The sequence below is a fragment of the Apteryx rowi genome, unplaced genomic scaffold, assembly GCF_003343035.1.
Source record: "Apteryx rowi isolate R43461 unplaced genomic scaffold, aptRow1 scaffold_696, whole genome shotgun sequence".
Lineage (NCBI taxonomy): Eukaryota > Metazoa > Chordata > Aves > Apterygiformes > Apterygidae > Apteryx > Apteryx rowi.
The window spans coordinates 149348-167669 of NW_020450978.1; the positions used below are offsets into that span (position 1 = coordinate 149348).

General features: G+C 36.5%; 1 protein-coding gene across 2 annotated transcripts in view; it reads left to right on the forward strand.

Annotated features, from left to right (window-relative positions):
• The first annotated feature begins 109 nt into the window (after positions 1 to 109).
• Positions 110 to 18322, forward strand: part of LCLAT1 (lysocardiolipin acyltransferase 1) — a 127221-nt gene continuing 109008 nt past the window's right edge. Inside the window, exons 1-2 of one of the 2 annotated variants that reach the window (XM_026086486.1) lie at positions 110 to 232; positions 13261 to 13333. The gene's annotated coding sequence lies outside the window, so the exon portion shown is untranslated. The remainder of the gene's footprint in view (positions 233 to 13260; positions 13334 to 18322) is intronic. The other variant, XM_026086485.1, reaches the window with a different exon arrangement.

An 18322-nucleotide genomic window follows, 5' to 3' on the forward strand; every position in this document is an offset into this window, starting at 1 on the left:
GGGCGGCTGCCGGCGGGCCAGCCGCCGGCAGCCGCCCTCCCTCCGCCGCCGGCCTGCGGGCTGCCTTGCGGCCTGTTGCGCCGCGGGCTCTCACCTGCCCCCCCGTGTCTCTCCCCCCAGGCAGGGCGGCCGTGCTGTAGGAGGACTGCGAGCTGCGGCGATGCCAGCGGAGGAGGCGCGGCAGGAGAGAGCTTGAACGCGTCGGGGGATACGCGCTGTGTGTGTGAAACGTGTACGTTACCCGAAACCGCGGTTTCGGGGTTTGCTCTTCTTGCTATGCCCAGAGGAATAAACGCAGGCTTATTGTTGTAACTTGGTATCTTTCCTTTTGGGGAAGGGGGGGGGGGAAGCAGGATCGGTATTATGACTTGCACATGCACAGAAATGAGTCAGGTTTCGCCAAATGTAGTTGGCTGGCTTTCCCTGTTTACTGTGTGTGTTGTCGCTTCTCCCATTGGTGTTGGCATGTAGTGTGCTATCTCAGCTAGATTTGTCTTCTGACAAAGTTGGATTTTGACCTGAATGGTTTCTTGTGTAAGAAGTGCAAGATGAGTGTCAGAGTAAACCATGTAACTTCCCACAGTCAAACTGTTAGGATAATTTTGGTTGCAAAAAGCTGAGTGCTGAAAATAAATGCTAGAATTAAACTACTTGTGCAACTTCACTTTGGTGCTTATGTGTATTCATTATGATACAATACTTGATTGTAATTGTTTTTTTGTTTTTTTTTAAAACAGTGCTTATGTTAGTACACAGAATGAGCTATGCTCACATAATGGGCAGTTATTCAGTATTTTGCTTATTGATTGCTAAATGTCTCCATAATGGCTGTGTCTTGTTTTGAAGACACCACCCACTCCCTCCTTTTGGACTTTTCAGTATTATTTATTACTGCAGTACTTAAATGTTTCTCAAACACAAACTAATCCTGCTGTAACACTGAGAAATTAATAGTCTCTTTTTTTTCTTTACACATGGAGATGCTTGCATATAAAAGGAGGAAAGTCAAAGTATGTCTTCAACTGAACACAGAAATCTGAAGCCTATTGCCTGAAATTCCGATCAGATTTTATTATGTTATTCTAATACTCCGAATTTAAAGCTTCGGTGGCAGCTGTACTGTCTAGTGCTCTTCAGCAAGTTGGGGCCCAGTTTAACAGTGCATATAACATAGTTTGGTCAATACATAGGCTGCAACTGAAAGGTGTGGTCTCGCTCCTTCACCATCCCTGACTGCGGGTTACTGCTGCTTTCGTTGTAGTGGATCTAGCAGTTGCATGACCACAGGGAGAGTTGGTCTGACAGAGTTTTGGGGTGATGGCTTTCTGTCAGATGGAAGCTATTCTAACGAGTGTTTGATCTAATATGAATGAAAGCTGCTTCTCCTTCTGCACTAACTTAACCCAGATGTGTAAGTAAGATTAAAGGTAATGTGAAACTGTACATTGAGAAGCCAAATTTCAAACTGATCATTCAGAAAATGAGCAGTACACTTACAACTTCTGAAAAGTTTGGATTAAAAAATAAAATAAAATAGGCAGCCAAATATAGGGAATATATGGTAAAAGTGAAGTGATTAAAAATCTCTGAAAGAACTTTCCCATCTTTTCAGAGACTCTTTTCTCCATTTACTCCTTGCTAAAGCGCTTCTGTGCTGCAGAAGTGAAGCTTCTTACAAAGAGGCTGGCCCACCCTGGATACATGGCGAGATAGAAATCTGGAGTGAAAATAGGATTGTATCTTATGGGACAAGGCCAAACTGAAGTTGCACATGGAAACCTTGATTCTGATATGTTCTAAACTTTTAGTCGTTTCAGTTAGTTTTGCTTTCATGGTGTTTCTTACTCACCTTACAAAAGCAATCTGAAAAGAAAATTAAGTGTTACCATAAGACACCAACTTCACATCCATGTGGACTTTTAGCAGTGTTGGGGTTACTTGATTTGTCAGATCCTTTTTCCACTAGCTCAAGTGGCAGACTCATGTGTTTAATCTGTTCCAGCAGGGCATCTGTTCTTCAGCAGCTATTTCTAATCTTGCCAAGCTAGATTCTTTCTCACCTTAACTCAAGTGCAAATCCCCTTGCCCTTCTGCTGGCTTCCTATGATTCTGTCCTGGCCTTCTCCCTGTGAGCTCCCTGTAAAGTTTCAACCTCCTAATCTTTGTTTAGACAAAGATTTTGTTTCGATCTTTGTTTAGATCTTATGAACACCATATAAAATAAATGCTGCCTAGGGCTGCATCAGGAAGAGTGTTGCCAGCGGGTTGAGGGAGGTGATTCTCTCCCTCTACTCAGGCCTGGTGAGGCCACATCTGGAGTACTGCATCCAGTTCTGGGCTCCCCAGTACAAGAGGGATGTGGCACTACTGGAGCAAGTGCAGCGAAGGGCTACAAAGATGATTAGGGGACTGGAGCATCTCTCTTATGAGGAAAGGCTGAGAGAGCTGGGCCTGTTTAGCCTGGAGAAGAGAAGGCTGAGAGGAGATCTTATCAACGTGTACAAGTATCTGAAGGGAGGGTGTCGAGAGGATGGGACCAGACTCTTTTCAGTGGTGCCCAATGACAGGACACGAGGCAACGGGCACAAACTGAAACACAGACAATTCCATCTGAACATGAGGAAATACTTTTTCACTGTGAGGGTGACAGAGGACTGGAACAGGTTGCCCAGAGAGGTTGTGGAGTCTCCTTCTCTGGAGATATTCAAAACCCTCCTGGATGCAATCCTGTGCAGTGTGCTCTAGGTGACCCTGCTTGAGCAGGGGGCTTGGACTAGATGATCTCCAGAGGTCCCTTCCAACCTCAACCATTCTGTGATTCTGTAATAGGTTTTTTACAATAGGATTGTTATAACATTGCTAGTTTTAATTTTCTCAAGGACAGAGCCATTTTCTTGATACTAAAACTAGGTTAAAATTCATAGGCAAGGCCATATATTTTTAAAGCTTTTTAACCTATACAAAGCAAAGTTTGGTTAATTTACATATGAAGATGCGCTCTTAAGTCTGGCATGTTCTGTTTTATACTTCAATTCTTGATTCAAGAATTTGTCTTTGATTTGAATAAATAGGAAAATGGGAACACTAACAAAAGATATTTTAGACATAGGTACACTGTTTAAATGCTGTTTAATGAAAAGCCATAGTAATTTTAGAACTAAGTTCCTGTGGCTTGGCTAAAGCTATTTTAACACTATTAATTGTTTTGCTATAAGAAACTTAGTTTCCTTAATTTGATTTTTTTTTTTTTTTTTTTTGGTATTAAGAGTTTTTACACCTTTTGAAAACTAAGGGAATCATTACTGGTCTATACAAAAATAATTACTAAACTAGGTACACTCACAGTCCTTTCTTGAGTTTGTGAAAATTCATTTGCGTTTAATCTGATGGAGAGCTTCCCCCCACCCCCAAGATTTCTTGAAACAATACCTTTTTTTTTTTCCCATCCTCCCTCTTGCTGCTTTTCAGTGTGTTTTTCCAAGACTCTCCTTCCTGTGATATTAAAACTCCTGATAGTCTTAAGGGCTTTTCGGTTATCCCTTGCTATATGCCTGCTTTTTATGTTATTTTAGATGTCAAGGGAGCAGGTATCACTTTCATTCTGCTGATTCTCAAAGGTATTGCTTAATCTCTTGAATGCTTTCTTATTGAATTTGTTTTTTGTTGTTTTTAAGGCATGCTTTATGATTGCAAGAAAATCCACATCTATTTGCTCTTCTCTCCTCGTGGTGGTATCAGAGGTGCCTCAAAGACTAAATAAATAGACTGTCTGATGGGACTTTATGAAGCACTTGTGTGGCTCAGCACACATTGCTTGTAGAAAGAGAACTAATTTTGCTTAAAACTACTCTTGTCTTTTCTAAAAATTAGTGTTTGAATCATCGAAGTGTTCTCTGTAAACTACTCTGTCCTCAGACATGCTCATTGTTCCTGCTTGTTTTAATGTATGAATAATAGATTTTGTACTCCCTCACCAAATCACAGAATGAGTGAAGTGACCAAATTGGTTGTACTCAGAAGCGTTAAAAGATGTGAACCAAACACAGGCTTTTACAGGAGAACAAGAAGTAAACAAACCAAAACCAGGCAGTTCATTTCTCTTGCTAAACGAAGAGAAACAATACCAGACAACACAAACACTGACACATAATCAAGATTTTTAAATGGTAATGGAGTTACCTTGGTTTCCTAAAATACCAAGCTCTGCAGCTCCTTTTGACTCCACTAAGGTCTTTTATTAAATGGCTTCCTGAGTGATTCTATGAATTGAACTCTAAATGCTAAAGTTTTCAAAGAACATTTATAATTCCACTTCTAGTAGACCATCTATCTATGTGCTGAATGTAGTGCTCCTCTGAATTCCTTGTATTCAGACGGTACTCCCAGTTTACAGTGTGTTAAAGACTTAGTTGGACTATTTCTGCTCGGTTCTTTTCCACATTTATAGGTACAGAAATAGATTCTTACTGCAAATAAAAAGTTAGAGCCCTACTTCTTTGAAAACAAACAGATGAAAACTTCTTTGCAGACACTTGCATGCATTAGAGCACCTTAGCCCATGAGTGTGGTTGAGATGTGTGCCTGGGCATGGCTGCAGCCGTGTCACTTGTGGCTGTGTCACTTGTAATTCTCTAAAGCATGTGGCTGTCCATTTTCCACCCTTTGAATCTGACTGTTGAAGATGGGGAAGAAAGAGGCCTAAGGGTCTTCGTGTCGTATCGCCCAGTTAGTAAGTGTAGGCTGACCTGCTAGCTGCTGGTATCCTTGCAAGATGGTGAAGAGCAAGCGTCGTCTCTGCTTCCCTTATCCAATAAACAGGATATCTAGAAAGGTTTCTTTTGGGAGCAAGATTCCAGTTATATTTGAGCTACAGTAGTAACACGTGCTGTTTTGTCTCATCAGATGCCATCTCCTACAACTTCAAAATCTGGTTCTGACTGTTCTGTGTCAAACAGCTAATACAGAGCAGAATTTGCTGCTTGATGCCTTTAAACATTTTATGTGTTTTGGTTTGGAACTGAATACTTACAAAAACCACTTTCTATATTTTTTTAATTTTTTTTTCTGTATTGAAGAAATTCCATTTTTTAATGAAGTTTCTTTAATGGAATTTAATGAAATTTCTTTTCTAATGAGACTAATAGTGAAAAATTGGTGACTTGTTTATAATAGTTTTTCAACTGTTAAACCATATGTATTATTTTGTTTTCTAGTTAAGCATTTCATAGCTGATAATCTGATAATTTAAGATGTAGGCGTTCTATTAAAAGACCAAGGTTTTGTAGTGATATTAAAATAAAAAAAACAGAGTGAACAGTTTGATATGGCTTGGCCTTCTACCTATCAACATAGTTCCTCAAGGGTTTATCTGAGAAACTTTATTTTATGCTATGTCTTAGCCTGCTTTTGGGATAATGCCTAACTTCAGTTGTTAAGGATGCTCAACACTGAGTTACACTCTGGCATTTCCTGTTAGAATACAGGACTCAAAGGGAAGAAATTTAAGATACTTCAGTGTTTTGAAAATGTGTAAAAATACTTGTCGTGTTTCATGCAGCATGTTGTTTGAAAAATACATATTCCCGTGACTGTTTTTAAGGGTAGCAAAGTCATGCTAGTCTGAACTTGCTACTATGTGAGCTGTTTCATGAAATGTGAGATTTCAATTGACATCAGTAGTGAGAGGTACATCAGACTAGTAGCCAATTCCACCCTGCATTAATCATAATTTAATGATCAAAATACCTTATTTGGGGTACTCTAGAATTGTAATTAATATGTCATTAACACACTGTGACATACAATTTAGTAATCTGATATTTGATTTGTGGACTCCCAGAGCTGCTCATGCAATTTAGCAGCAAGACCTCCAGAGGTTCAACAGTACCAATTTTAATTGCAGCTTTCATTTATAACTTAAATTATGGGAGCGTATAGTGTTGGTAAAGACCCTGTAGTTCAATTGCCTGTATTTTCTCTTTAAAAAACATTCTCTCTCTCAGTGATTTTTGTTGGAGAAACTGTTATCTTTAACCTCTGTAGCAGGCCTTTGAGATTTATCAGTGGGAAGACTTTCTGGCTAGGGATGTGCTTTCTCTCTCCCTTAACACTAAATTTAGGCTTATCTTAATTATAGAGTTAATCTCTTTCATTTGTATCCCTCTTGAAAATGCTGCTGATGCACCAGAAGCAGAATCATTGAATGCAAACATTTTTAGGTGTCAAACCCTGACTTCTTCCAAAGTATCAGCATCAAGTTGGCAGCTGATGAGTTCCTGTGCTGTTCTTAAAATTGTGCTTTCTTCAAGTTAATGTGATGGCATAAGTATTAAGAAAATGAATAAAAGTAGGATTTAATTTGCAGTGTTGAATCATGCCCTTTGTAGTCTTTACAGTGAATGCATCCTAGAGAAGATTTTTGACATTTGATATCCATTTTTGATAATGAATACTAAACCTAAATAGAGTCTCTGTATTTTTTCCACTGAAAATGTTGACTTATATTGAGTCAATAACTAACCTAGTACTGATTGGAGTTGGTATTTGCTATGACTAATAACTTTTGACATGTTAAATTCTGACTTACTATTTGTTTGCAGAATCTCATATATTACTGCTGGCGTATGTACCTGTTACTAGCAAACTTTATATCCTTGAAGTTGTGAAAAGTTAATACGTGTTTGTGTAGGCATTGTGAGGTTAGAATTAGAAATGAATTAGAAAATTTGCTGCTGGTAGATACTATTTTGAACAGGCAGGAAAAACAAAGGTGGATTTTCCACAATTTTCTTAACTTTTAGCTCTCTGAATTTATTTTATGCAGCTGCCAACTTTTGAACACTGAAATCATACTATGTTGCAAATGCATCAAATTTTCTACTATGCAGAGTTAGTTTTTGGATGAAGTTTTCTAAAGAATATATAGTTTATTTTGGTTGTTTGGAATATGGTATTTTTTTCTATCTTCTGTCTCATTGCCTGGTTGTTAAAAGAAGTAGTGATGAGCTGCTGTAAAAGAGAGCATTATCTGGAATGATTAAAATAGATTAAAGTTAATCTATTCAGTGATACTTTCACAGTTAATCTAATCAGTGATACTTGCTAATATAGATGTGACTTTAGTCATAATGTGGCATACTGTGAAGAGTGCTAACAGATCTTTTAATTTTTACAGATGAGCTTGTAACCTAGGCATGACATGTTTTAAACCTTGTAACTGGTGACTTCATAGCTTTTGTTAAATTTTTCCCTCTCCATGTTAGATGTTTGTGTAGATTTAAACTGGTTGCTTTATTAAAAACTTATTTAAAGATTAAATTATTAAAAATGCGTACCCTTTTATGTTTTAATGTAACTGAGATGCATACAGTTTAATTATAAGACAATTTCATTTTAGTGGGATCAGCATTTTCTTAAGACTTCTACATCACTGAAGAACAGGCTTTTCTTCTGTAAACTTGAAACTTTTTGACATTATAGAAACAGAGTGCAATGTCAAAATGTGACTGAAAACTTTATTCTAAAATGTGAAAAGAGGTGATGAGAATGTCAAGATTCTTGCTGGGCTTATTAAGAAACTTGCTAAAAAATCCCTACAGAAATCCAAACTTATATTGAACTGCCTAGAGAGGGTTGTGAGTATGTGAAATGGATTGTCAGAGAGGTCAGTGTGGGACCAGTAGGAAGGACTGGTAGTTGAATAAAAGAGTGAATGAGTGGGTACAGAAGCAGGGTATCTGGTAAATCTGGGTAGCCTCGTTTACATATCTCTCGTAAGTGATAAAGTCTCTAAGTGATTTTTTTTTTTTTCTCTTGGTATCTGGTTACTAGCTGTTATGTTACATACCAGTTCATTTCTTAAGATTTTTTCAGGCTAAGTCTAACATTATTTTCTGCCCTTTCATTTCCATAGGGAATATGGTTCATCCTATAAAATGTCTGATACAACTCCATCTGTATGTTTCAATAATCATTTAAGTCTTTGTTCTGGCCTTTTTAAAAGCTGTCCAACATCTGCTTCACTGAGTAAGCAGTTCGAAAATGACTAAAATCACTTTGATCGAGAAAGCTGTAGAAATCTGTTTTTAAGTCTGACCTAGAAAGAAAGCTGTGGGTACTTTTAGAATGAAGCACGTCTTCTGTCTTTGCTTACAGGTGAAATAGAGACCCAAATTTCAATCTCAAATGTTAATACAGAAGAGATTGACAAAATTTTTTATGGAAGAAACTTGTGCATATACTGTAAAATTACTAAGTAATATAAGCAACTGGTCAGTTTTTTAAAAAAAATTCTTGGGTTAATTCTTTCTAGGTATATACTGAGCCTGATCTTGCAGGTTTCACTGAAACAGCATTATAGAGTATTGCCAAATGTATTGGTACCTAAGTTCAGATAAAAAAAAGGTAGTCCATTTCAACCACTAAGTGTATATAGAACTGCAAGCCTTTCCTGTGCTGTGAAGACTTTCTTTTTTGGTAATATCTTTATAGGTCTTCAGAACAGTGCATGTATGTTTTGCTTTTTTATATATTTTTTCTGTTGGGGGGGATTTTGCTGGATATTTTCCCTTCAAGAACTGAATGTAGTGAGAATAACTACCAATTTTAAGAGGGGTGATCTGCATTTAGAGCTTGATGGCTCTGGTGAAGTCTGATGTTTGGCAGATTTATCGTTCTCTGTTTTTTTTGGATTGCTTTTAAGTGTTGATTTGGTTCCATATAGAGCAGCCTGATAAAAATGTTTTATCTTGCTCTCTTCACGCTATTCAAGCTCGGTCAGAATCTGTATATTTTTCTGAAACTCATGTATGAAAAGAAATGTCTTAAGTGCTCAGGGATTGCATTGCTATTATCCGGCATTGGATTAGCAGATGTGAAGCAGTTCTTTTGTAAGCTGGTTCTCTGTAGTTAGGGCAGTTTTCCAGTGACGTTTGAGTTTGAAGTTCATTTTTCCTGTAAAGATAGGTGTTTGGTTCTGATTGAGTTGGCCTGTTGTCAAAGGAGACTTACTGGTGAGTGACAAATTAACTTTCTTCTTGGACACTTTTCTCTTCCAGTCTCTTTCTTATCCTGTTCATTGAATCAAACTGGGAATGGTTGTCACAGATCAAGATTTAGCTTGCTGTTCAAAGTAACTGGAATTTTTTTATCATTATATATGAAATGAACATACACATCTGGGGTTTGTGTGTGGGTGTTTTTTGTTTTGTTTGTTTACTTTTTTGCATGGTCAGTTTGCTAATGATTCCATCCAGATAAAAACATTAATTGGGAGGTAACAGAAAGTATGACTTTGTGGCCCTTCAGATCTATTAGGAACACTGTCTGCTTTTTGAAGGTAAAAATGTTACTGTCTTGCTACATATGAGAGGTCACCTGAAACACCTCCTATGGCCAGTGACGCAGTTTTAACAACGCTAAAAATGCTGATAAGCCTTTATTCAGCTTGATCTGCTCTTGGAGAGACAGGATTAGTGGATGAGAGATTAAAAATCTTTTTTCTTCCCCCAAGAATATTTTTTATGTTTAAGTAATTAATTCCACATCACTTGGTAATTTTGCTCTTAGGTTTCATTATGGTTACTCTTATCTGGTGTTAGTATTGATTTTAACATTGATTTTCCCCATTATCCACACAAGCAATGATCTACAGCCTGCATTTGTTCAGATCAAGTATTAGCATTATGCGTTTGAATCCAGAAGATAATTGCATATCTTGCAAATTGCCCAATGGCTGTTTCATCTTGAAACATTTAGAAATCCATTTTAGTGTCTCGTAATTATAATGTTTTAGTCAGACAGCAATCTAAACTTAGGACAGCATTTTGGCAGTGATATGCTTGTTTTTCTAAACTAAGAACAGTTTTTGTGGTTAAATTTTCCTTTCATTTATAAATATAGATTTTAATCAGTGTAGGCCAAACTTTTCCAACCATGTTTAAAATTAGCTCAAGCCATATTTAAAAAAATATGTTCTCCTAGTATGATTTGACTTATATAGAAAAATGTATGCAGAAATGAAGAATATTTTGAAGTTGCTTAATGCTTTTAAAGTGTTTTTACAATTTGTTTGCAAAAAATGTTCATAGAGTGGCTCAAATATGACTTAATGCTAGTATTCTTTTTGTAATAAATTTCAGTAGTAACACTTCATTGGAATTTGAAAGGTAGCTTTTAAGAAAGAAACTGTAAATTCCACCCATCTTGCAACATCATAACAAAACAAAATGCTTGCTGTTCTTCCAAATTTCAATGCAAGCCTCTTGTTGGAGATGACTTATGTTTTCATTGCTCATCTTATGTCTTTAGACAGGGTATAGTTACTTCTTTCTGTTGGTAGGTTGAAGTTACAAATAGATGTATAGTAAGCATTAAGCTTTGTGTAAAGAATATTCAATGTCGTATGTATTCAGAAGTAGAGACAGGAAAGAATCTGATGCCAAAATTGAATGTATCAAGCGGTTATTACAACTCCTGGAATTACTGCTGAAAGTGTGGTAGTTCTGACTTATGGAAAACTATTAAAAAAAAAGCCTGTTACCAGCATTATTATTTCCCTGTTTTTACCTAAATGCAAGAGAAAAGGTCTTCTCTGTGCCCAGAAACTTTTCAAGTTGGCACAGTGTTCAGAAATGAAGGGAGTCAATCTGTCAGCAACACCCTTCTGTTCAGATAGACCATTTCTATTGATCACATGTAGGGTGTCGTGCTTTGACAGGGAAAGTTTAGAGCAGATGTTGTAAGAAGTAGATGAGTGGTGTAAATTTTTGTTACGTGGAATGCAGTATGGTTTTATATGAGATGTACTGGTTAACTTTGACCCACTGTTTCTTTAGTGCAAGTGATGTAGAAGAGTTCAGTCATAGAAATGTGAGAAATCTGACTTATTTTCTCAGATGCATTATTTTGTGGGCCTCAATTTCCTTCCAGTTTTAATTATTAGTCTTAAAGTAAGCATGTGACTATTTAGGTAATTATTCCATTTGTTATCAAGGTCACAAGGCTGTGACTTTATTTTTGCAGTCTTACCTACTAGAATGTAAAGGATATTGTTTTTGACAAAGCTGATAATAGTATAGCAATAGTAAGCAATAGCAAATTTATCAGTGGTAAAGCTTACCATTTTTTTTATTGCTGCAGCTTGTATTATTACAGTGAATCATGTGGCGAAACTTGAACAAATTGTTCTCAATTTCACTCAACTGATTTTTCTCCTAACCAGAGCTAATTCTTACTCCAAATTTATGTTGTACAGTGGGAACTTCTCAAGCATTCATCTTGCTGGATCACAGTTATGCATTTTGTGTACATTAATGAGAAAGTTGCTTTTAACTCTCGTGGTAAAATAAAACCAGTAGACAGTGATGACCGCATACTGATCTACAGAAGTTAACACTTTTCATAATGAGTCAAATTTCAGACTGGCTCCTTCTTTCAGACTTTGGCAGGAACTTGGAACTTGTTCTGCCATGCAAATTTTTGAAATTGTTTTTGTGCCAGCCGGAGTTTGGGGCCATGTGCTCCAGGAAAGCCATCACCAGATCCTCTAACAAAACCAAGGAAAACTGCAAAAGATTTCTCAAAATAAGTGGAAGAAATATTACCTCTTAGATCTCTATTGGGCATAAGTCCATTTTTTCAACTCCTCTTTAGTGGAAAACCTTTTTCTCTTGAGTACAACATTTCAGAAAGTGATGTGAGGTGATAGATTCATGGCAAAGTTATTGAGCCATTCTGTAGAGTCTGGTAAGGCTAATCATTTCCTTTTAGCCTCCTGCATAGACAGTACCTTTCTTTTGGTCTTCCCTCTGGAGTTTGAAAACACCACTAAATCTGTCAACTTGAACTATTGAGTTTCCTTAAAAAGAAAACAGTATTAGCCATCGCTTAGAACGTCGCTTGCACCGTTCACTAGGTTTGTCGTTATGACAGGTAAAAGTGATGCATTGCCAGTGAACTACTAGTGTGCAGTTCATCATCAGATAGTAGAAACAATTAATGTTCTGGGAATTGGCACGCAATTCACATATGGAAGGGGGGGGTTGGCCTGGTTTAATCTCTTAAATAATTGCAGACTGTCCAGGGAGATGGAATGTAATGTTCTGGATATGTTTGATCTTTTTAAAGTTTGGGGTAGACTGCTTTAAAAAAGGATCAGTCTGACTGCATTATGTGCTGTCTCCAGGAGATGGATAGGTTTTACACTATAGTTTCCTTAGAAAAATACTTGTGCGTCAGTCTGATTTACAAGAAGTGTTTTGCAGACTCATCTATTTCTAGCTATTGAAAGTGACAAAGGGAGTGTCTCTCTCAAAATTATGGCTCTGCTCAGAGAAGAGTGTTCTTTTATTAGCAACATCAGGTTTAAATTTTTCCACTCGGTTACCAAGTTTTAAATAAAACCCTGACAATTATCCACTGTTTCCAGTACTTGCATTGGTACAGTATTCATTGCAAAATGGTCGCTTCATTATTTTGTCATGAATGGTTGTATCATTAGATGCCAGTTTCCAAAATTTACTTAAAATAGTCATTTATATAAGAACTTTCTCTACTGAAAGTTTTTCTACTTCTGTTGTAATAAAGGTAGGCATTGTACTTATTATATCTCAGTTCTGCTCCGAAGGAAGAATTCTGGTTTCTTTCCTCAATGTTGAGAAGCAGTTAGTTTTGAACCTCTGTTGGATGCTATAACTAAATCACACATCTAATTTAGATTCTGAGAGTGAATAAAAGAGCTATGTGTTTATCTTGTCTGCCAGCTTAATAGTTCTTGAATGGCAAATGCATGCAAAAATGTCAGAGGTTAAGCAGCTATTTTTTTGTGTGTTCTTATTACAGTAGGTCATTGAAGGACCTTGAGAGATGTCTGTTCTCTAAAATCAAGACAAAGGATCTGTAGTTATGATAGCATGGAAATTAAATGTAGGCAGGAACAAATGTGGCTTGAGCGGTCACAACAGGGATGTTCCTAAAATAGTTGTTGATAACGCAGGATTATCTTTTGTCTAAATGGAAAATAGCTAAAATTACATTTTTTTGCTAAAATAATTGCAGTAGACTGGTCTATTGAAGAACAATATGGCACGATACACAGCACCCTTGTGCAGTAAAATATCTTTGAAAATACACTAATGCCAGTTATTTTGAATTAATGAAAGAGCATCATGAAAAATTTAGAGGATTTGGTAAGCTTTGATTGCATCAGTCACATTTTAATGAGATCTTCTTCTGGTCTTCCTTCTCTCTGTGTCTTTGCAGCTTGGCAGACCATCACCCCTTGTACAACAGCATTATGTCCCTGAAGCAGCTATAGAAAACACTTACATGAAAGGTAATATTAGGAAAGCTTCAAGCTATTTAAACTTTTCCTTGTTGCATGCAGCTCCAAGGGTGTCCAGATTCCTGTTCTCTTTCGTGTAGGCAGTGGCAAACAGAGGTGGTAAATCTGGCTTTTGGGCTTTTTTTTTTTCCCTGCAGATTTATGTAAAGCGTCCATGGTCTTTAGTGAAGATCCTTGGGCATCCATAAAAGCCCGTTAAGCAAACTAGCACTGCAGATCTTGCCCGTAGCTTTGTTATCATAAGGAATAAGGAGGTAGTTAAGCTTGCTTTCAGAACTAAAGTTGTTATCTTTGTGAGCAGAATGCTAAAATGAGTTTGCGTGTTAGTGCTGTTTGTCCTCCCTTCTCTTTCCTTCTCCATGCTTATTGCACAGATGTTCAATGTGGTAGAAGGAAGAGGAAATAAAGATTACATTTCCCCTATCCGTCTCTCACTGAGACTTGAAATACAGAGTTAGCTGAAGAGGGCATTTTTAGGAGAGGCTTTTGTTGAACTTCAGAAACATGTCAGTGATTCATACATGTAAAATAAGCAAACCTTTACATTTTGAAAAACTTTTTGGTAGGTTTGGATTTCAGTGCTAGGTATTCTATATGTACAGTATTAATGCAGATGATAATGTTTACCAGTGTCACAAAATGACATATGGGCAATGAGATACCCAGCACTGGAAAATAGTTGTGAAATATTATCATTTAGGAATTTGCTTTACATTTAGTTGCATAGGCTGCAGAATATTTTGGGATGAAAATTTTCAGAAGTACTGAAAATGATCTGATCTGGAGAAGAATAATATTTTGAGTGTTCATAGCATAACACAGGAAAGAGAAATCATCATCAGCTATTTGTCCTTCATTTGAAGACTGCTGTTACCGTTGCAGCTTTTCAGCCATTTAGCTAAGTGTTTGGAACCTTTACAGAGAGTATGTATTATAGTCTTTAGAGCAAATACCTTTGTTTGGCCTCAGTATCTTGTAAAGATCCCGTTTCTTGAGATTTTTGCTGGTGGGGCAGTAGTTCTTTTCCATGTGACAGATGTAATTCTCACGGCTCTTAAGAACTTGGGATGCAGTGTTAGTACGGAGAAATGGCCCACACTTAAGAGTTGAATCATGTTTTGTGAGACTTAAATGTCGATCTGTCTTGAGAAAGGTTTTGGTATGCAATTCTGCCAGTTTCAGTGTCTTGAATGGTTTTAACATTCAGAGTGAAGTTATCAAGAACTTTTATTTCTGGCTGAGAAGTTATTTGATACAGAACCATCGATCTTGTATTTCTTGACTAGATGATTGCTTCTTCTTCTTAACATCTCTCTCCTATTACTGCTGCCTACTGAAGCTGAACCTTACTAAGAACAGTCAGATTTCTACCAGGCAAGTGCTGAAGAGCTAGGACAAAAACGAAATTTATGTTAGAACGATCTGGAGAGAAGCAAAATTATGGGCAAGTATTTTTCCTTTTTCCAAATGTTAAACTATAGACATGTTAATAATATTTCTACAAAAACACTACTGGGCTAATTTAAAGCAAAACTCTCAAATTCTTATATCCCACATGGCTTGAAACATTCCTGCTTTTTTTTTCCTGCTGTATTAACTTCTTACATAGAAAGGAAATGAATTTTAGAAAGAATGTTATACATAAGCCATTTGAGACATTCTCTGTTAGGGAAATACCAGCTGTCAAGAAATATGCAGCCAATGTTGAGTTATAATAAAAACATTTTAAAAGAACTATTTGTCAAGTAAAAGTGGATTAATTAAAACATTTTAACTATTTTTGCCCTGGAATAAAGTTAGGCAAATTCCATACAAGTGTCTTCTTTACCCAGCCATTATTAAAGAGCACAAATTTGTTTTTTCAGAAGGTAGTTCACTTAGGTAAGTTGTTCCCTAATGTAGAAAAAAGAATTTCTCTGACTAAGATGTAGCTACAAGGAAAAAAAGATTAGGAATCATTAAGCTTTATCTTTGTTATCTTCAAATTCTATAAACTTTCATTGATTCTTTTTGACAGAAAGACAATTTGTATTAAAAAGAAAACAGGTTATATATTAGGATTATGAGAGTATTTTTATTTCAAAATCTGTTCTTTTAAGAGTAATTAATAGCAGTAGGAGACATTATGTTGCTTCTGTGGAGGAAAACAGTGAAATGCAGACAAAAAAAGAACCAGAACCAGGCTTGTGAAATATTAAATATAAGATTTACTCCTTTTAATCCATTCTACCCTGCTGGTTTTAAGGAGTCGAACACTGAATATGCAGTTCTACTTTAATGGTTTGAAGCATAAGGTTTTGGTTTAATTACCACATTGTTCTTTGTCCCATTAATCTGTTGGTGCTAGCAGATTTACCCTTTCAAATGTAGTAATTGTAGAAGCAGTTATGCCTGTTACCTTTCTAGATAGTGCTTCAGTCTCTCTCTCGCTCTCTCTCTTATTTTTATTTTTTTTAATTCAGGTACACTCTTACATGAGCATAAAGAGGTTGAAGAGGATACTTAGATGTTATGGTTATGTGGCCTAATTAAGTGTTGAGTATTTGATTTTCAAAAAGCACAAATATTGTAACTGTATATGGAGGTGATTGGTCTTCCTCTATTTAAGATATCTTACCTTTTCATTATCATAATTTTCTGGAAATTCATGAAAATGAGAATTTTTTTTCTGTGCATTGAAAGTATTAAAACGTATCTCAAGTTACATGCTTGTTATTAGAAATGAGCAGCTGTTGTTCCCCCAAATTCTGTTCACATTATAACATGTATTAAGATCATGTGTATAATGTCAACAAAAACATAGGTACCAAATGATATAAAACATTAGCTGTTTTTTTCTTTATTGTCACCCACATCTCCACATGTGAATTGACAGTCTCTAATTCCATTAACACTTTACCTTTTTTCCCCCTTAAAAACTTCCTTTATTCAGTATTCATGATGATTTGTATTATAGGAATGCCTTAAGGATCTAAGGAAAGATATGGTCTGTAGAACACATACTTGTTGCACATGCTTGGTGCTGCACAGTGAATTGAATAGAGGATTGAAGAAAGGATCACCTGAAGGTTTCCTTAGTTAAGTGCCACTCTGAAGAACAGGATTTTGCCTTTTACTTGATAAGCAAGACACCTAACACTTTTCATTAACAATAGCTAACTATGATCCTCGTATCAAATGCTAAGGTTTCAAGTTGGACACACATGAAATGATGAATGCGAAGCTTTCACAGCTGCAGCTGAAGCTAAAAGGAACTGTAAGTTGTGCTGATGAAGTAATGCACAGTGACAAGTACTCTGGAAAATCAGGCTGTAAACATCCCAGATTAGGCACACACAATTTGTATACTTTGTGCCTTGTATCTTGAATTATGAAAATAGAAACTCCTGTGAAAATAAGTTACTGACATATGACACTTTCAGATAGTAGCATAACGAGCATGATATGGGGAAAAAGATTTAGGGTTTTTTGGCTTAAGATTTTTAATGGTGTGGGCTGATTTTAGTATGATACTATATAGTGAATTAAGGAGGGGGAAAAAGAAATACTAAATAATTTTTCCTTGCTGACCATGCTTGAAGCATGTGCGTCAAATGAGGCAGGGTTCCTGTTTGAAAAAACAGGCAAACCAGAAAGAAACAGCCTTGGTTTAGGTATTTAATAATTTCTGTGTGTTTGATTGTGTGTATTTTAAATGTTTTTAAATGTAATATGAAGGTAGCAATTCACTTAGCAGTGTGCTGAGTGAGGCTGAAACCCTCTGACCTTTTAGCTGTGGCTGTAGCAAATTATCATTATGCTGTGGGAGTGACCACTTACTGCAGGTGATGTTCTCCCTCATGTAAGTCCTGTTGGTGCTATATCTAACCTGGAATACTTTTCCATCTGAAACTAACCACTGTATGTTAGACTTGCTTTTTCTTAAAGACTTCTCCACAGAAATACCTTGCTTGTAGTTTGACACTGTGCTTTCCTGGGAGCCTGTTTTAGCATGTGAAAAATGCTAGGTATCTGAGACCAGTGCTGACTCTCTCGAGAGGTAACTACATTGAGTTCCTGAATATAGTATCTAGACCACTAGTTGTGTCAGGGCTAGAAAAAATCTGATAATATTCCACTTTATTTCTACAAAGCATATAACATTCCTAAATGATCTTGTGGTTTCACTGAGTTAGATAGATCCTACTTTATGCCTCTCGCTTGAATCTTGCTTTTGTCTACAGAGAAATAGTTCTGTGCATATCTGCATATGCACGATTGGGCATGTGGTTAATGTTCCAAGGAGATGGAAGGGGTAAATAGCCTCCTCTAATCTCTTGATTCACATTTGGAAACTTTCTGTGTAGTAATTCTTGTGAAAATTGTGTTAGTCACCTAGGACAACTTGTTTCAATTCCAGTCTGATGCTTCTGCAGTCAAGATGAAGGATGTTGCTCTGGATGCTTTTTTACAGAGAAATTAATACAAACCACCATGCATTGATTGACTTTTACTGTCTAATTAGTGGTACACAGGTTTGCCGCATCTTTATTGGCCTTCACAGTGAAGTTAAGCCTAAAAACATATGTGGAGTTGTTTGATCTAAATATATCTTAGTCTTTTAGGATATTTAGAAAAAGGCAAAGCGTATTTGATGAACTGACAGACGTCTTTACAGATGGGTAACATGAAGAGGGATGCATTTTGAATGAGGTGCGAAGTCTGGAGTTTTCTTTAGTTTTATCCTAGTTTACCTTATTTAATAATAAGTTAAAGCTTTTCCTCAGCTGTTGGCTATGAATCATTTTTACAGGTGTATCTGATTACAAATTACAGTTAATCTCCTGAATTCCCTGCCAGTGAAAAATAATATGTATTTATGCACATTTTTAAAATAAGGACTTTGGAAAAAATGTTATACCTCTACAAAGTATATTCCCATTATCTGTCTGGCCTAGTAGAAGGTGACTAAAATAAATTATCAAAATGTGTAACAGCTTA